Source organism: Nestor notabilis, unplaced genomic scaffold, assembly GCF_000696875.1.
Source record: "Nestor notabilis isolate BGI_N333 unplaced genomic scaffold, ASM69687v1 scaffold15018, whole genome shotgun sequence".
Lineage (NCBI taxonomy): Eukaryota > Metazoa > Chordata > Aves > Psittaciformes > Psittacidae > Nestor > Nestor notabilis.
The window spans coordinates 38,293-58,898 of record NW_009938840.1 but is presented as its reverse complement, the minus strand read 5'-3'; the positions used below and the strand labels follow the sequence as shown (position 1 = coordinate 58,898).

The window sequence follows — 20,606 nt, the reverse complement described above, 5'->3', positions numbered from 1 at the left end:
GCAGGTGTTCAGCCATCTCCAGGAAAGCAAGGCTCCATCACGTGTCATGGTTACTTGGGAAGACAAACACCATCACTCCAAATGTCTCCCCCTTCCTTCTTCTTCCCCCAGTGTTATATGCCGAGCATGACACTGTATGGTCTGGAATATGCCTTGAGTCAGCTGGGGTGAGCTGTCCTGGCTGTGTCCCCTCCCAGCTTCATGTGCACCCCCAGACTACTTGCTGGTGGGGTGGTGTGAAAAGCAGAAAAGGCCTTGACTCTGTGTAAGCTCTTTTCAGCCATAACTAAAACACCCCTGAGCTATCAACACTGTTTCCAGCACAAATCCAAAACACTGACCCACAGTAGCTACTATGATGAAGATTAGCTACCCGAGCCAAAACCAGCACAAATGAGAATAGTAACAGAGGCTATGATGAAAATCACTAGCATCGTCAGAGTAAAAAGTGAAACTGTGATTGCTTAGTTGAGAGACAAAAGTGTAAAGGACGCATGAAGGAAGGATGTTGAATAAGAAGAGTCTAGGGAAGATGGATGTTTGCTCCTTCCCAGTGCATGAGTGAATGTGCATAAAGTAAAAGGAAAAGGCAACAACATCAAAATGAAAAAATACAAGCAAAGCTATGTAGACAAACACATATGTAAATGAGTTCTTGATTTTCAACATGTTTCATTAAAGCCAGAAGCTTAGCATGCTGTCAGAAGTATTTTTATTTAAGGTGGGAAAAGGCATTAGAAGCCAGTAATTCAGTCCTAACCCATTCATTAACTGATGACAATGGAGTGGTGTTTTCCATTCTACTAGATCCTTTCTTCCTGCTGCAATTAGCAATGTTCACAAGAAACTGGTGAGAGTTTTAACTTCACTGGCTAAGAAAGCTGAGTGCTAATAACAAACCCAGCAAAACTGGTATTACATTTATGAAGCCAGTTTAGGTGGGAGCAAAATGAATCAGATTGAAATACTGTTAATTGCCATAAGTTATAATCTTATAGGAGTATTTTGGGCATCTTCATAGTAAAATTTGCCTTCTGTATGCTAGGACACTTTATATGAAGGTTCTGTGCTGGTATTTCTGTCACGATTTCAAATAGGAGCTACAGAAAAGTGAAAATATGTGTAGTTCCATCATGGCCATAGTTTTATCCCATTCGGGCAGGGGGTCTCTGTGTGTGTATGTGTATGTGTATGTGTATGTGTATGTGTATGCATTCATAAATAAATACTTTTTATAAATGATGGATTTTTATGTAAATACTCAAGTGCTTTTGGTGAAAGTAGGGTTTTTGCCAAACTTTTCTTTTACCCAAGAAGTTTTCTGCTTTGTAGAAGTTCATGGGTTTCTACTTCAAGCTCAGCATAAGCAATCTTTTAAGCATGAAAAACATGAAGTTCTATTAAGTATGTCCAACACCATATGGCTCTATTTTTAACAAAAAGTCTTTCCTCTCATGTGTAGAACCCATGCTATGACCAAAGTAAATGAGAAACAATCATAATTCTGTTCCTTTGGCTATATCTTTTGGATATCCTCCAACATAATGTGCATTAGCACAAAAATGTACTTGTCCTTAATTAATTTATAGCTTAGAGCAGAATACCATAAATAACAGTTGAACTTCAGCTGCAAAGGTTTTAAAGTTCTGGATAAAATATTGTAAAAAATTTGTAATAAACCTTAAACAGTGCTAGAGGACAAATAGAACTAATTATCAGTAATCTTAGGAATTTCAGTCATGGACAACTGAATGTAAAAGATGCTTATTTTGTAATACATTTGGGTTATATTGAATTTATTGTCATTGTGGGAGAGAAAATTATTAAATTTTTACCACTACCCTGAACAAATACACTCACTAAACTGAACTATTTGGTTGGGGGTTTTGATTGGTTTTGTTTTGTTTTTAAATAGCTTGAAGCATATAAAGCATATTGGCATATCTTATTCTGGATGAAGGTTACAGAATCTACATGATACACTGTAGCTTTATACAGGAATACAGGACTGGAATGGATCATCAGTTCGATTGTCTTAATATTGCAAGAATCTCATTTTATAATCCCCTTCATAAACTTATCAAGTTCCACTAGTGGAGTTAGGAACTTTTACTGCTGTTACTCCAACTGGAAAATTGTTCCCAAATCTCATTGCTCCAAGTGAGAACTTGTTTCTGGTTTCTAGCTTAGATTAAATTCTGGTCTATCTGTGCCGATGGGTTCCCTTGCCAACATTGTCATTTAGTTTAAGTGGCTCTCCCATCTCTGATGTTTGCCTCCATGACATATTTATAGACAGCAACTGGATCCCTTAACAGCCTTATTTTGCTAAGCTAGACAAGCCAAGCTCTTCATTCTGCCTTCTCATATGATAGGTTCTCTATTCCCCTGATCATCCTAGAAGTCCATCTTTGTACCTGAACAAGTCTGAGGTAATGTGCTACAAATGACAATGTACAACAGTCTTGTATAATAGCATAATAAAAGAAACTGTAGCAAACAGAGTAATAATTTCAGGCTTGCAAGGATATGCTGTGCCAAATACTTAAGAGGTTGAGTAAAGGTTTTGAAATCTTCTAAGGCGATCTTTATTAGAAATAATGAGGTTTTTTCGAAGTTGTTGATTGAAACTGCAGTATGAAAGGGTTTAGGGTTTTAATCAAAAGCTGGGACATCAAAGAAATTATGATTTGGTTGAGACCTTCAGCCAGCATACTATGCAGTTGATTAGATTTGTGACAGTAATAATCAAATAAATGGGGCTGGCAATTTGAAAGTTTGTTTAACAATGACAGAAAATTCCTATGAACAGTATAGTATGTGATGAGTCTTTCCTGGAGAAGCCACAGTTGTGTTCAAATAGAATCATAGATTCATAGAATGGGTTGGGTTTGAAAGGACCTTAAGATCGTCTAGTGTTGTCTTTGTATTTCAACAGCAGAGTTCAGGGGGTTGGTTCCCTGGCTTTGCAGAATGCTCCTGTCAGTGCGAGCCACTGGAAAGCAGAAGAAACTGGGGGACAACCAATCCCACTGCCTCCTAGGACCAGCGAGAAAAGGATATTTGGTCAAATCCAGTATCTTCTGGTCTCCTATGCCATAGCTTTTTGGAGAACTCCAGGAAACTCTTAACTTCCAGCTGTTAAGACTATGACAGAAGTCTTTTGGGGGCTGTTTGATTTCTAAACCTTACTGAGTAGACAGTATAATCAAGTTTCCAGGGGAGCTTCATACAAAAACTTTTTTCCAGTCATGCTGAGCCTGCATCCCAGCGCTTGGAGTCATGATCACTGGAGTGTAGGATGCTTTTGTTAGTGTGGAGGAGAGACATTGCTGGACTGGGGGGAGGCATATGTTTTTGTACAGTCCTTCTTTTCTCATGAATAAACACAATGAATTCTTGTTTAGTTTTTCTCTATGCTGTAGCATAAGGAAAAAGGAGCTTTTGTAATATGCTGTAGGAAAAGAGAAGCACAAATTTAAGCTGATACATGTATATATGAAGATCAATGAAAATGAAAAGCTTTTAAAGTACAAGCAATTTCTTAAGCAAGAGCAATGGGGAATCCCAACCATGATTAAAAGCAATTAAATACACAATTAAGGAAATACATGTCAGGGCACTGCATGGGTGCCTGCTCCCTGGGAGCTGGAAGAAGGAGTTATCTCCATGAGGACTAGTGGGCTGGGGACAACCCCAGCCCTAAGCATCAGGCACTTCTCTGGGGATTGGACAAGGTCAGGATGGGCCGTGGGCCCAAAAGTGGGTCCAGCTCAGTAAGACCCACAGCCAGGCAGGGCAGGGCTGTGGGGACATGGAGACTGGCCCTGCTGGGAGAGGAGCTGATGGTCCCACAGGGGCTGTCATGGGGTCCTGGACCCTCAGGGCCCTGTCAATAAATTAAATGGAACTGTAATTCTAACAAACATTTCTGACAGTAGTAGTCATCGTCAAATCGTTGATTTGATAGTAGTAATTGTCGAATGCCGCCTGCCCCTCTAGTGGCCTGTGGGTCATGGGAAGTAGGTGCCCCTTTAAGCATCCTGAAGCCTTCTCCAGTGATGCTGGTGGAACACAGGGTGCTTGCCAAAATCAGCTTCAGTTTGTGTCCTATTCTGACTATTCTGACTAACTGCGCATAGCAGACCTTCACAGTGCCCCACCAAACTGTCTGTACAGAAGGACTTGCCCTTCACTGTGCCATCCCCAGTGTGACAGCTGGAGCTTGGAGCTGCAAGGGAGTGAAAAACAGATTCAAAAGCTCTTTGCTTTCCCTGGCTGTTCCTTTGAGGCTCCTGGCTTGTAGATCAATGGGAATATAGGGACTTTCATCAAAGCCATCATTAGGATATGCTGGCCAACATGCCAAAGAAAACTTCAGCTTTTCTTCTGCTAAATTTGGTTCCCTGATCCATGGAATGGGGGAGCGGGGGAAAAGGGGCATATGTATGTGAACAAGGAAAGCTGAGATGCTTTCTCCAAAAAAATCCTACAGAGAATCGATAGCTTCATATTACTGTGCTGAGAGTAACAAACAAAAATTATTCTATGTAGTGCATGTGATTAAAACTCCCAACAACTGGCATGGAAAAAACAGCCCTAGAGGCATCCTGCTATGCAAAGGGCTGTGATATTACTGTAGCCCTGTTAAGTTAAAAATGCTAGTGAGGCAAAGTCTGCAAGCTGCTTCTTTTATTAGCCTAATGGGTTAGAAGCGTTTTTGATATGCCTGTGTGATGGCTGTGAGTGAAACACCAGCTTTATTCAAGTCAGTGGCAAAATCTCAGGGGCTTACGCAATGTCACATAATGGAGAGTATTTTAATGTATTTTAATTAAATACAGTGATATTCTGAGTGTTTCTTTTGCTCACCATATTTAGTGTAGCACCACTTAGTTAAAATCAAGAATAAGATATGTACGTTTAAATATTATTTCAAGATATTTTAAAGTTTAATGAAGAAAAAGGTTTTCCAGAGTAGTGTAAAACATATACCTAGCCTGCTGCTTGGTAAAACATCAGAAGATCTAAATTACTCAAGTCTTAAATGTGTTCCAGGATGAACTACTACTTGGGAAGATTTAGGTGTAGTCACTGAATTTGTAAGATGACTTTAAAACAACATATGGTGGAGAGAAAGTGTTCTTAAGGGCCTATTCTTAAACCATGTTTCGGGTGAACAACGTTTCTGCAAATTATGAACACTGCCACCTTTTTTTTTTTCAGTCAGTACATCAGATTTTAATCTCATTTAGACTGATGAAAATCCGGAGTAATTTCTTTAAATTCAGATGAGTCGAGACAGATTAAGTCAGAATTTGACCCATTAAGGTCATAAAGGTAGGTCTTGGCCTACCTTTTTTGTAATCTTATTAATTAGTATGAGCTGATTGTCAGAAAACTATACTATCTTTCTTACATTTTGTGAATGCACTGAAAATGAAGGTCTTTGCAAACACATGGCTCACTTTCTTTCATTAGCTCTAATAAGTTGCACATTAACTTTTTAAAGACAATAGTCTTGATCCTTCCTCTGTTAAAATTAATGATAAAAATCTCAATGACTTTTTAGAAGGAAAAACTTTTTTGTAGGTCAAAGAATTAATTCCTGTAAATCCCATGTGCCTCATACAAATTGTCTCTACTTTGCTGCTTGTGAACTGTAATGCCAGACAAGATTCAGAGCTTGTTGGTATAACAGTGTGATAACCTGAATTCTTGAGCTTGTAGGAAATGTTTTCTATTATTAATAAGTAGATAAATAGACGGATAATTGCTCAGTTTTCTCCTAGAACTAGCTGCTCAAGACTGAAGTTTCCTAAACAAGTTTTCAAGAAAATTAAAGTGTTTACCAATAAAATAAGGTGGATTTTTTTCCCCCCATATAAAGTCTAGTTTTACTTAATGTGTTTGAGCCAATTTATCTGTGATTACAGCTGTTTCAGATTTCATCATTGTATCTATCCTGGTATTGTTCATCATGCAATAAATTCTACTCTTTCAATTCAGAGCAAGGACAAAAAAAAAAAAAAAGAAATATGCAAATACCAAGTTGGTATTTACTATTTTGCAAGAAATCACATACAGTTTGTTAAGAAATAATGGGGAAGTGTGCCATACACTGTTCTAACTGCTATTAACTTCTACGCCATAGTAGTCGAGCTTTATTCCTTAAATGGTAATGTCCCTAGTAGGACTACATTGTTATTAGGAGAACTATATAAATGATTTAAATAACAGTCAGTGTGTAGAGTTGAACAAAATTGTTACTGTTTTCTTTAAAAAGATTGCTGCTTTCCAGAACACCATGTTCTCCCTGACCAAATGTTTTGCCAAAGGGAAGAATTCCATGGTCTCTCTGTCCTCAGAAGGTCTTTGGCACTGCCAGTTCTGCCATTAAGCCTGCCTGGACACATATCTCTTCAGATCCTTTGGCTCCAATCTTTACATGCTAGCTGTCTCTGAAGTGGGTTTGACCTACCTAACTGCTTATACCATAACCATGCTGCTCAGTTGAGGATGCCAGGGCAGAATTCAGGGAATCCACAAGATGGATTCAAACTCTGTTAATTTATGCAAACTAATCAAATGCATAAATGAGCTTTTATCAGTATGAGACCTTGCCTTCCTTCAGTGTTATGGCTCTGTTCCCCATGTGCCTTGCAACGTACCCAGCTTTCCAATAAGCAATGCTCCAGTTCCCTCCATGTCTGCTATATCTCCATGGTATGTGCAGTTGTTACCATGTCCCCAGCCTTCTTCTGTTTACTCTGTGGGCTGTGAAAGAAAATGCTCTGCAGCTCTTGCTGCTGTGCTGTGGATAGCCCAGCTTGACCAGCCAAGGGAGTCACGCATTTTCACTGAGCAGCCAGAATGCAGACTACATGTAGTGTGACTAACAGATGGGCCAAGCTGGACATATTACTTCTGTGCTGTCATTTCATTGCATTGCGTGGCATTGCACATATTCTCCAAAACTAATCTTCTCAACGAGGAACCTAGCACATTACCTACCAGCTTTTTTTCGTCCCTCATATGGCTGCTTTTTTGAACGGAGTGGGTTACTTGGTGTTGATTGCTAAATTAAAGCAGAAAGCTGTGACCTGTGGTACCAGCTCTTAGGAGGCAGCAAAAGCAAGAGGTTTTACCACATGGGTTGGTATACTGTATCAAACCTGAAAATATGTCACCTAGTGTATTCCGCATTCTTTAGTTTACAATGCTCTATCATGGCTTTGGGGACACATAGATAAAGCCTTCTGGCTGGCAGGCAGAGCAAGCAGAACATGCTGCTTCTCTCTTTGTCCTTGCATGCAGCCCCTGAGCCTTATCTTTTCTCTAGGGAGCAACAGGGACCCCAGTCAGCCACAGGTGGGAGCGGCAGAGCGATGGCACAGGGATACCTCCATCCTCGACTCCCTCCTGCCCCCTCTGGACCTAGATTCTAGCGAAGCCCCTGCTCTGGAAGCATCCCTCAACACAGGTATTACTCCACACCATGGGCTGTCTGGCTGATATACGGGAGCTTCCAGGTGGAGCTGCACTTCTAAATTAATAACACTGAGGAGATGCTGTTGCAATAGCATGGCTGGAAAGCAGCACTTGAGCTTCCTGCAGAAGTCAGCTCCAGGAGGTGACTAAAATGACTTACGTCATCTCTTATCTTTCAAAGGCTCATCTGAATTGCAAGGCTGTCAAAGCCCTCAGGGACTGTTGAGGATTACCAACGACATCCTGAAAGTACCTTATTTTCCCTGAATTTTTTTAGCTTTATGAGTTATTAATAAGCATCTTGAGTTAACAAATTAGCATAATGAGGAACTTTCAGCAGGCACTGCTGACTTTTGTGACCATAGTGAGTGTCTCACAATATTCATGGGGGATTTTGCTTGTCTTTTAAAAGCCCCATTGCCATCACATTTGTTATACAGTAATATTTATTTCCAGTTTTTAAAATGCCTCATGGTGCTGGAACATACTTTGAAATTGTAAACCCAGCTCAAAAACTGGAAGGCAATCACTAGCTGATTTTATAAAAATTTCACAACTTTAAGCCCAATATCATATCATATTTTTAAGTGTCTGACTCATTTTGAATGCTTGGGATTGTCTATATTAATTATGGTCCCAGAAGATCTATCTCAACAGTCAGAAAGCAACTCCATTTGTAGTCAAGGATTGCAAACACAATCTTCCTGGAACTGAAAGTTGCACATTGTGCAATTTTAGTGGCTTGTATAGCTTTTCTATTTTTACTTGGTTGAAACCTTCAGTACATCACATAATCCTTCTTAAATTGTCATTGCTAATTCCCATTAACTTGGCATAAATAAATTCTTATTTCTTAAATTTGTATAGTTTCTATCTTGCCTAACAATGTTACACAAACAAAACTATTTTTCTCTGATACAAAGTTGAGGTGAGTACAAAATCCTAATGAGTTTCTAGTTATGGAATTAAACCAAATTAGAAAAAAAAAACCAGGTTTTTCTTTTTTATTTAAAAATACGCATGTGTCATGAAGCCCTCTTATTGCTCCATTGCTTCGACAAACCATTTATTTACTCCTCCACCTTTACAGGCATTCGAAAAAGTTTCTCTGAGGTTTGTGAAAGCCTAATAAAATTGCACTTTCAGCTTTTTTGAAGATAAAATGGGAAGAACAATTCTGGGTTTTTTCCTTTCTAGAAATGCGTCTTCAAGGTATAAGAGATCAGTCAGTGACAAGTATTTATACAGAACTCTCCAGCCTTGTTCTTGCTTACTTAAATAGAGATAATGTCATGCAATTGTTTGTGCAGTATTACTTCATAACCTGGCTGAGCAAAGGGCAGGGGAGCTAAGCCTGCTTGGCACATATGTTCATGGTGCCTGTGCTATAATACTAAATGCTGTGTTCTGACAGTGCTTTTATTCTCCGGACTTTCCTTTCCCTCTAATTATAATCCTTTGTCTTCAACACATGCTTATTTCAACAAGTCCGAGGTTTGTTGAATACTTGATGTTTGCCGCTTTCCGTGGGGTATGGCCAGGTGGTTTCTAGTGCAGGGAAGGCCAGCGCTACAGCTGAGCCATGCTACCATGCTGGCATGTGCTGCCAAGCATTTTTCTGTGCACGCTTTTGGTTTTCCTTTATGCCTAAAAGTAATAACATTTGTATCAGTATATACAATCATAATAAAGATTCTTTTGCAAGCATGACAGCTACCTTACGTCAAGCACATGGCAGATGCCCAGCTGTACAGAGATTCTCTAAATATGGCTGTTTCATACCAGCTCAGTTTTGCAGTCCTAGAAGCAACTGACAAATTGCTGACTTATTTTTAATTTTGTTTTTAATTTATGTTGTTCGTTTTGCATGCAGTCAATGATGCTGTGTGGGATGAATTTAAAAGGTATAGTAGGATACCAGATTTTGAAATTAACTTTGATTAATGAGTTACAGAACGTAATATGTAAGCAGATGGTTTTTCTGAGTTTCAACTGAATTTAATAATTTCTCAAGGATGATGATATACAAATCCTAAAGCACTGTGCTGTGAAATAAAATCTGAAAGTGTAACTGAATAGACATGTACATGAACTGATGCATTTTATTTAGTTTCCTAGCTGGTAAATATTATACTAATAAACAAAAGTAGGCATTTCTCAAATTACATTGAGTTTAGCAGAGTCTTTTAAGTTTACAGGTATAAAATACTCTTCATAATTCAGTAAAGAAATATTATTTCAACATGAGGACTTTGTCCTGGCTTTTCTGAAGCGTTCTCAGTATGTACACAGTGGAAGCTCAGGTGGTTAGTCAAAGCTTGCTTTTCTGGACAGCTGTGCTTACCAGTCAGCTACTGGGTGCTCTGGAGAGCTACCCTTTAACTTTCCGTTGGGCAGGTCTGAAAAATCTCTTTCATGTCCTAAATCCCTGCAGTGTACATGTGGACAAATACAGATAAGGAAACACTCTTATCTATGGCCGGTGCAGTGAATATTAAGAGGAAAGAGGTGATACCGAAAGCTCACTTAGACATTGTCACTAGGGATAGAAACCCGAGTGAGGTTTATTCTCACTGGGAGTAAAACAGTATGTGAAATGGGAAATGAGCACATGAGAATACTTTCTGTTACGTCTTGTTTCTTAAGGTAACTAAATATAGCACCTTAATATTGCAAGAGGTGAATTTGTATCCTCACAAGAAGAAAGCTGGTTCATCTTCCTTTTCCCAAACCACAAGTGAGAAGCTAAAAAGCAATAACAATACCATTTTGAGCAAATCAGAGGAAAGACTACCCTTTGACCATAACTAGCATTTACACCTAAGAAAGCAGCTCCCTGGGCAGCGCGGTCCGGCTTGCTCCCCACAGAGCCAAGACGGAGCTGCCAACAGTGACCACAGCAGGTCCTTGCCAAGGCCATGGGTTCGACACACATGCACAGGAGAAGCAGCCCAAAGTAATTTCTCAGTCATCTAAACTTCCTTGAAGGCAGCTGAAAAATATTTAAGTAAACAAATAAGTAATGCTGAGACATTACATAACTACTGGGTCAGACAGTTTTTCATTAAATAGAAACAGTAATTTCTCTATTTATATGCTGCTTTCTTACCTGGTTTCTTACTTGGTTTACCAATCGTATATCATTTGCATATGCCTCCCCCTTTTTTTTCACATGGTGACCAAACTTTTCGTAATTACTGTGAAAAGTCAAATCAGTCTAAATTTGTATTGAGAGACCCAGTGATGCCTTAATATTTAAAGGCACACACCAATTAATTTCAGCAACACTGAGACACACATTGCTTTCTTGTCACCCACATCCTCATAGGAAATAGAAACTTGAAAATTTAATGATTAGTGTTTTTAGATTTACTTTAATCATTAAAAATTAGTCTCCAGTTTCACTTGCTCTAACTTAAAGAAAGCTAATGTAGATCCATTGTTTATTTCTGTTCCTTAAATTAGTTGTTTTGGGCAATAATGGCCAAATTGCCCCCACTTTTCCTCCCAAGAAACTGTTCAGCACAAATTAGTTGTGGCTGAAGTGTCAAGCAACCTCATTTCCCCATTAGGTAGCTCAGTAATGGTGAGCTTTTGACTCTTTTCAGTACTTTTTAGAAATACTGTGTTCTCTGCTCCTCTTGGCCAGAAGTGTCCCTGTGGTAGTGGTCTGTGAACTGATGCCTTGTAGAAAATCCATCCCAGCAGCACAAGCCACTTGAGGTTACGACTTTATTAAAACAAAGTTGGCAGGGTTGGTTATAGCAGGGACTGAGGGGTGGACACAGTCTGGCAGCCTCTGTCATGTCCTAACATTTGCCACCAAGTGTGGCACTGTGTCAGATGCTGATAACGAGGTGCCAAATACCTGCTATTGCCTCCCCACCCAACAGCAGAATCAGCCTTTGTGATGATGTGTTTATGGATCCAGGGCCGTTTATCAGTTATTCTACTGAGGTGCCCAAATTAAGGGCACAACCTCTTTAGAAAGGTCAGTGGTGGCTCAGACGGGCAAAATTGAGACCTCCCAACACACCCCAGCGGCAGGACGCAGTGGTGTCCTCCAGCCATGTCTTCTTACAGGGAGACTGCAGCAATACCACCCTCTGCCCAGCACCTTTCTCCATGGAAAGAAAATCAGGATGTGCTTTCCCTGATAGACAGGAGCCATGGCGGGTCTCAGCAGTGGTCACTGGAGCTGCATGACTGAGGACGAGCACAGGCCTGAAGTCTCAACATAACCTCAGAAAGCCTGGGCTCCATTTCAAAGACGCTGCAGATCACGGATGAAACCTAAAGTCCTAGCCACACAAGTGAGATACTTAAAGATGATCAGTGTGAATTTGTGCCAGTGCAGATGATTTTAACTTCATGTAGGCTTGTAAAACACCCACTCCATTTGTAGGAGCTCTTTTTCATATCTTTCCATGTCTCTGAACTGAAATTACTTTCTAAGAAAAGCAGCTAAGAATTTTTTACTCTGTCCTAGTGGAAAAAACCCCACAGAAAATGCATCCTTTTTTAAAACCTTAAGTAAGGTGGGGTGTTTGGCTAGTTGCAACAAGACAAACACATGTCACTTAGATTTTATCCCTGTTGAAACTGGATTTTAAGGAGTCACGGACATTAAAACAACTTGAATCTGACAGCAGGTAATTTTAGTTAATGCAAGACCAAGCCCATGCAAAGATATTTGTTTGCTTCTTCCTTCTATATTCCTTCCCTACTCAAAGCAGCTATGCTGTGTTTTCAGCTTAGCCTGACTTTTTTCTCTGAACTAAAAAGCCATGTGAAGATTTGAGCAGATTAACATTGACAGGCTGTTCAAAAAAAGATCAAAACCAGCTCAACCTGTACATGCAGGATAACTCTTTAACTTCATTCTTTTTGAGTGAAGAAATTGTCCAGGGATTTTGAAACCAAGACATTAGAAGAGGCACATAAATATGGTTTCTATAAATTAAATCTATTAAACTGGATGACGCCATTTTCAATGCCCAGGTGAGATATCTGAGGTTTTTGCATGGCTCCCTGTCAGCATGAGGCATTGGTATTATTTAAATCAGTAAGGCTGACATTTACTTCTTTACTTTCTTTGCCACAAATTCTGAAGTCAGTGGAAAGCCTGCAGGATTATTGGGAAATAATGACAGTCACTGGACTGGCACTGCCAGGAATTAAGTAAGACTCTCCTTTGCTTTTACCTCTTTACAAACGGTAATGACAAGTTAAGGCTAGGGCTTTGAATAATGCAGGGACCATTCTGGAGCCTCGAAGAGTTAGTCCTCTTATCAGTGATATGAAGCAGAAGAGCTCAAAGTTTGTGCCATGGAGCCAGCAAAAGCCAGAAGCCTAGTGTGTAGTGGGGATGTTGTGCAAGTTCTCTCTCTGCCCTTTTTCTTCCTGATCCTTGCTGAACTGCACTATCTCCAGACCATTCTTCAGTAAAAATACACTTCTAAATAAGTAGATTGTCTTGACCTAATTTAAATGAAAAAATACGGATTATTTCTGTTTTCCCACCACCCTCTGCTTATTTTCTCTCTGCAGACTGTGTATTTATGGTGAGTTGCACTTTCCTTTTGCACGGCTGATTAGTTTTCCATTTCCTTTGTTTGTAAAGGAGCAGGCTGTGGAAAGGAAAGGCTGTGAATTAAACAGTGCCATGGCATGAGCACGGATACTGGAAGGTGAATGTCTGCACTCTTATTAAACCGTTGGAGTGGTCCCTGGCACACTTTTGGCCAGGCCACTTAACACCTTCCCAAATCGTTTGAGAACATGTTTCAGGCCTCAGCATGAGCTAGGAGCAATTCCCAGTGGGCAGTGTGGATGCAGCCAGCATGTTATGGATGCTAAGAGGGTTTAAGAGCCTGAAGGATTTTCCAGGACAGCTGGCCTCACAGTCAGAGAGCAGTCCTGGACATGGTTAATCTCCAGGATACGTGTAGCCAGAGAATTCCTTTTCTTTTTTTTCCCCCCCAATGGGAAAAATATTATTGTAAAACCACAAAAATTGGTAGTGAAGCTCAAGGGCAGGTTTAGTATCAGAGACTACTTTTAACTCTTTGTTTTGAAACCAGTTAAACTTCATAGAGGAAGAACCTTCTGGGAGGTGGAAGGCAGCCTAGCCTAACAGAGGGGGTTAAATTCACCTCTCACCAAAAGACCAGGCAGTCATGTGCAAGCTGGTACTGCGTGTCTATCAACAACTGAAACCTCCTACAAAGGAGTCACTGAGAGAGATTTGGAACTTGCTTCCTGCTTTGGTTGACAGCTGAAATTTGAGATGCTGCAGATGTGTTTTTACACTGTTGTCTCTTGGAGACAATATTTGTAGAAGATACAGGTCCTCTGTATGATTTTTTTCCCCTTGCAAAATCTGTAAGGGTATCTACATAGGGATTATTTTTTTGTTATTTGCATAAAACAAAAGAAGGATAAATTAGTGAGTTGTAAAATTTAGGTCGTTTGTTTTCTGGTTTCAGCAAAATCGGAGCTGTGCAAGTCATGGCTACTGAAGATTATTGGACTCCTCATTCACATCTGGTCAGCAAGAGACAACAAAATACTTCCCTCAACTCAAAGCTTGAATTTTGCTTTTGGGACATTGAGCTTTTTGTCTTGTCTCATGTGTTAAAATACAAGTTAATTTTGAAAGAAAAAATAATTTTAAAGTGAAAAGTTGAAATAGATTTTGTAGGCAGCTAGTAAGAGTTAGTTTCCTTATTTGCCCCATGTTTCATTCCTAGGCTAAAGTAGGGTTGCAAGGACCACAAAATGACTTTACTTTCCATGCTGTGTTCCCTTAGTGATATATATGGCTTAGGTATCTTAGTTGGTCATTGTGAGGGTAGGGCCAAGGGACTCAAAAGCAAGAGCTGTGATCAGCCTGCTCCCATCTATTGCTGCTTTCAGCAGTTTCCTGCCATCTTGGAAGCAGAAAATGCATTATAGGAGCAGTGGTCTTTAGAAACTACTTATGGGAGATATAGCATGGTTCATAAGTCCACAGTATATTGGATCTTGCAGGTTATCAGCTTGGTTCTATGGTGTTAACAAAAAGAAACGACTAATGCTTACATAACACCAAAGATCTGCAGGAGTGAAAAACCTTTGGAAGGCCAGCTAATCTGCATCACCCCTCTTACCATTTTCCAGGCATGTTCTGGCTGTCAGGTGATAAAGCAAATGTGTAGTGAGTTTGGCCTGAAACTAATGGTGACCTTGTTAGCTTTATCTTTATGTGAAGTTCACAGTTTGATTTTCAACTGAAATGGCATAACTCAAAAGGGCAGAAAACTATAAAACAAAATGTGAACAATCATGATAGGGCACAATGTTCATCCAGCAAGGGGTGGCTCTGTCAGGATCCATCAGTGGGTGCGAGGTGCGCAGTCCCAGGAAGCAGGGGCATTTCTTTCCTCCAAGTGCTTTTCTTTCAAACTGGGAGTACTTCTGGGCACAGGACACTCCAGTGGGCTGGAAACATGCCAGGAAGAGGGATGAGTAGAAACCAGCCTACTCCCATGTTTCCCAGCTCAGCTGAAGCATGCTAGAAAGGCTGCATCACAGGCAGTCAGCACTCTTGCCACCTACCTTCCTCCTGGCCAGTCCCTTTCAGCCACATGGCCACTCCAGAGAATATACCCTCATCAGACCTAGTGGCATGTTTGTCTAGTGGTGTCAGCTACTTGAGCTGTCTCTTCTCTATGACTCCTGTTTGTACTTCCTGGCAGCTGGGAAGCACAGTAATCAAAACACGAGTAGAGTGATATATAAAAGTTTATTTTTTTGACTGAATGATGATCTAATAGCTTATCATTCCTCATGCCTCATGCATCCAAGATGTTTTTCCAGATGAAGCCTGGGAAACATGAATCTTTGTGAAACAAATCTGTTACTCCTTAGTTGGTCAGCATGCATTACTCAAGTAAAAGTATTCCAACTGAAACCACAAGTTTTCCTAAAAATGAGAAAATTAATGGAATTACACCAGCATAAACTCCGCTCTTTGTAAATCTATGCCATAATTTAGTCAGAGAAGAGTTTATCTTGGAATTGAGAAAACGATGTTAAAGCAGTATAAATCTGTGTTAGTGGTGACTGGGTTTCCTTTCTTAGTTTTGTGAAATCCTTTTCTACTTTCACACAGATTATACTTATTCTGAAAGGCACCTGGATATGGAATTTTCAGAAATCTTTTTCTTATTGAAAATACATTTATGCTGATTCCTCTTATTTCTTTTTTCAAGGAAAAGAACTATTGTTGATATAAGCCTTGGTGCATATGATCCATGTGCTAGTATGCTCCACTGTTATAAGAATCAATATTAGAAGCCATAAAATTGATAAAGCAAAAAGGCTGTGCTGATTCTGATACACTAAATAACTGTATCTGCTATAACTTTGCTACTTTCCTACACCATTTGCAAGCAGCATGAAAAGTTCTATTCACCAAAATAGACCAGGGAATAATGAGATAGCAGTGACTTGACAGAAGAAAATAATCTGTGTCCTGCATCTAAAACGGTCACTGCATTTTTGCCAGCTACCCTTAACAAGGACAAATTGTCCTTCTTTCTCAATAATTAAAAAGACTCGAGTTTCTTCCACTGATGAAACTCCATGTTAGGGTATGAAAAAAGAAGGGGGGCACCGTGACATCCATCTGCCACAGGGCAGTATCTCCTTCCTGCATGGGCTCCTCTGAGCAATACCATGGCCTTACCCCCTCACTTGAGCGCTGGCAGTGGATGGAGCCCATGGACTGGCCCAGTGTGCTGCATCTGGGAAAGGGCTTACACGGTGGGAGGGAGCCCACAGAGCAGCATTCACAATGGAGGTGGTGCAAACCCTGCTATGGAGACAGCATCAACAGGATGATATGAACATTTCTTCTTCAGTGCATGAGCTCAGCATGTGTGTTTGGGCATTGCTCCTCCTAACACCTGTTACGGCAAATGCTTTTCCAGTGCAACAAGCAGGCCAGGAGAAAGGATAAAGGCAAGAGTGGTGTTATGTAGCTAGACTAGCCACAAGTTCTCTCCTAGTCTATATAAGAATTACAGTCCTATAGCTCGGTTATTCAAGCTGTTTACTGAGAAGAGAATTGTCCTGATCCATAAAGTATCCATACCTCTGTGCTACTTCTCCAGCAACAAGGGCAAGCAGCTAACATATGCTCCCACAAAACCACATGGGTAATGCATAATACTGTCAGAAGGAACAAAGACCTATTCTTGTTTCCTGTTGCAGATAAGTCATGATGCATAAGAGGGCAAGAAACTGGGGCAGAGTTAGAGAGAACAATGCATTAGTGCTCTAGGTGCGAATGTTTAGAAATTCAGGAAACTCCAGAATTGCTAAGGGTAGATATTTGTTCCATTCTTCACTGTATTAGTCATTTGGTTTAGCACTCTCTTCTGACTAGCATGACTGAAACAAACACTGGAGTCATCTGCAAAAGCAAAACCAAGAATGAGGTTTGCGTTCCCTTGGCACAGCATTGTTCAGCTATCACACAGTCCGGAGTCTGACACATGTCTGCTTCATGCAGCATCCAAGTCCAACTGGGCAGCATTGCTCAGAATGCGCCTCTGCACAATGACGCCATCAGTTCCTACCCAGTCCTATGATAACCTCTTGGTATTGTGATTCCTTTTTATTTCTTCAGGTCAGACAAACCAATAATAACCAACATTCACAGAGACCAGGAAAACAGCCCAGAGTAACTAATAATAAGGAATAACTTAATAATAAAACTAATAATTTTAGTCAGCCTCTAAGGTGGTGTGAAGAGTTGCATCTCTACATGTTTGTCCTGTGAAAGCCACACCACTGAGGCCATGTAGCCTTAGTTCTGGCTACCTGGATCCCTTGAGGCTAAAGTCATCCATCCCCATCTAGGGTGGTCCTTGCTGAAGACTTTTAAACCAACAAGGTCAATTTGGTGTCCCTATCTTCCTCTCTTCCTGACATATGAGAGGGTGTCTTCTTTTACTGTACTTTTGTTTGGTGCTTTTTCTTGGTACCCACTCCTTGTAGATACAGATTGATAATATTTTAAAAAATGTGCAGCTCTCTTCCTCATTTATGGGGTGGTTAAGCTCTGATGGAGGTTTTTTATGATTTGGTCTCCATTTTGAGTATATTTAAAATATTTTTCACTCCTGGTCATATACACTGATTGCTAACCACTGGGCAGAGATGTGGCTTGCTCAGTGCCTGAGTTTTCAGCCATCTCCCCTGTGTACAAGGCACTTCTGCAGAGTGCTTTGCTCCACTCCAATTGCCTGCACAGCGGAGCTCCTGAAAGATACGCTCCCCAAAGCCACAGCTGAGAAACAATTCCAGTTTTGGCTCACTAATAACCCAATTGCACTGACCCTGCAATACATTGCTAGCCTGTCAGAAACCCAGCACTTTCAGGTGATATCTTAATCGGTTAGATCTGCAACTGAACTCCAGACTACAAATTTATAGCTAAAGGCAACAACCATATCGTGGCTGTAAATCAACTTTTGTGTGTGTTTATGCATATTATAATATTATTATTGTTGTTGTTATTTTAAAGGAAAGCATTACAGAGCCAAAACCAGCATGTCCAATTAGCAGGAGGGACTACACATTAAGCTCAAAGAACACTTGCATTATCTGATTCTAATAGCGCTATTAACAGAGCCTAATCTAACCTGTCATTTCAAGAGCTATAGGGAGAACAAATAGCCATTGACAGGGGAAGGATTTGGACCAGTATGCAGCCTGTCCTCTCTTGACATCCTACTCAGCAAATTCCTTACAGATTTCCTCCTGATGTCAGTAAAACTAACATAAAGGTTATTTCATAAAATCTTGTGTGGATTGCTAACTTGTGAAAACCAAAGGACCTATGCCCAGAACAACAATACAGACCCAAGTAAATAATCATAGCATTTGTCTTTTGTGCTTAAAACTTAACAAATGAGTGAAACAAAAGAGGCTAAAGAGTTCCCATGCCAAGTACCAATGCTGTGAACACATACTGAAACAAGTAGCCAATAAATGTCGAAATCAAGGTGACTGATCATATAAAGACTTCTTATTTGACTGGAGACTGTTTCCAGTTTAATATGCAGTGTGGTGAGGGGTGGGGGGAAAAAACCCCACAAAACACAAAAGCCAACAACAGTAGATTTAAATATTAAATGCTAAAGTCGTTATAAATCATACCAGCTATTTCTTCAGGGAACACAATCCCTTCAACAGGTCAGGAATGCTGTAAGATATATAGACTTGACCAGGGCAGACAGCAGAGGTCATTTATCACCAATGTTAGACCGGTGGTGTCCCCAGAATAGAATTTGGAACTCTGGTGAAACAACAGATAGGCAAGCTTTGGGGATTTTGGTATTTGCATACTGAAATGGTTTCATGCAACTGGTCAGAAACTTTTCTTCTTCATTGCGATGCCATCAGAAATACAGATGAATGTCCAAAATGATAACGCTAAGCACTCCTTTACAGCACACAGTATTTCAGCCAAGATCACTGGTATGTTCTGGCTACTTCACGCTGCTCTAATTAAAACTCAGTCATCCTTACAGCTGTTTTGTATTCCTAGAGCACTGCACAACAGCTGGATCATGCCGTTGATTTTGGCCCTTAAACTCCTTGGAAATTACTGTGCGAATATCAAAACTTTGGCTCTTTCTGTCATCATGTAAGCTGGAATTCACCTGCATCTCTGGCTTCAGCAGACAACACCTTTGCATTTGGAAAAGTATCAACATTATAACTGAAGAGAGAGTAGGTGTTGGCATTACACTGATTTTGGCAGGCTTTTACCCAAAGAAAGGCTGTCGGGGCAATGTCCCTGTGAGTGGCAGGCTATCTGTCACACTTCCAGTGATGTAAGACTTGCTGCACAATAAACCTACAAGTGCTGAAGAAAGGGCAAGTTTGACTTCCTTTAGTGACAATAATATTCTAATTTGCTAGTTGATACAAAACTCCAGATCAATTGGTTAGGCTGCTCTGCTGCTGTATGAATTTTTTAAATTAAATTATTTTTTAAAATTTTTTAAAAATAAATTTGCATCTGTCCTTTATAGACCTACATCGATTTATATCAAGTAAAAACACACTTTAAACATGCATTCCGTATTTCTCTGTTAGCATGCTTATAAACCTACAGTCAACTACTCAGCCTTTACACGGCTTCATGAATTGTTATCTCAGCTCCCACAGGGGCAGATAGATAGATAGATGGATTGAATTTTGTCTTGAGTTATAATGTGGCAGAGTGACACACCACCTTTCGTGTAGTCTAACATATCCAGCTAAGTGCATCTGTTTGATTATGCAATGCTTGAGGTGGATGATGTGCCTCAACTAGTCATGAGTTAAATTTAAAATTAATTGTGCACCTTCAGGTCTAACAGTTGTGTCATCTTACTACACAGAAATCACTAATGCAGCATGTTACACAGCAGAATACACTGTCATGTAATAATCTGTTTTCGACTGGAAAACATGTGTAAGACAGTTTGCAGTATTTATTCTTAATACATGCAGGATGTTCTAAAGCCATGAAGCCAGTCACTGTAAGCCATGAAAAACAGGTTTGGTTTAGAGATGAGAGTGGCTGGAGGCTGTGACCCACAGGGACTCAGAAGGAAACACTTAGAAAATAGAGACAGATTGAATCCCAAGTGCTCTATCCTGAGAGGAAGCATGGTTGGAAAGTTTAAAACCCATTAAAGCTAAACAAATTGAAAAGCCCTATCTGAAAGGAAACATAGTACAATGTTTATTTTTCCATTACAAATCTGAGACCTAAAAGATTTCCTGAGGTTCTCAGGTATTGTTCATGCTTATAATGGAGATCTGTTTTTAGAAAGCATAATCCATGTGTTTAATCCAAACTGTTTGATGAAAAACATACTACATAAGCATTCAGGAAGTTAAAGGCCATTGTATACCTGTATCACATATTGTTTGGATAGGAGCAGACATACAATGCAAGGAATCTCATCGTGAAACTCTCTCACTCGAAAACATTGGGTCTAATTCTCTCCCCATTTATACTGCTGGACAAATTCCACTGAATTAATGAAGTTAAGACATGAGTAACC

At 40.0% G+C, this 20,606-nt stretch overlaps 1 protein-coding gene across 1 annotated transcript in view; it reads left to right on the top strand.

The window, feature by feature from the left end:
- The window catches only part of LOC104409635 (filamin-A-interacting protein 1-like), a gene marked incomplete at its 3' end in the record, with an annotated part of 64,087 nt that overhangs the window by 21,087 nt on the left and 22,394 nt on the right, over positions 1–20,606 (top strand). Inside the window, exon 2 of the mRNA XM_010019557.1 lies at positions 7,343–7,483. The remainder of the gene's footprint in view (positions 1–7,342; positions 7,484–20,606) is intronic.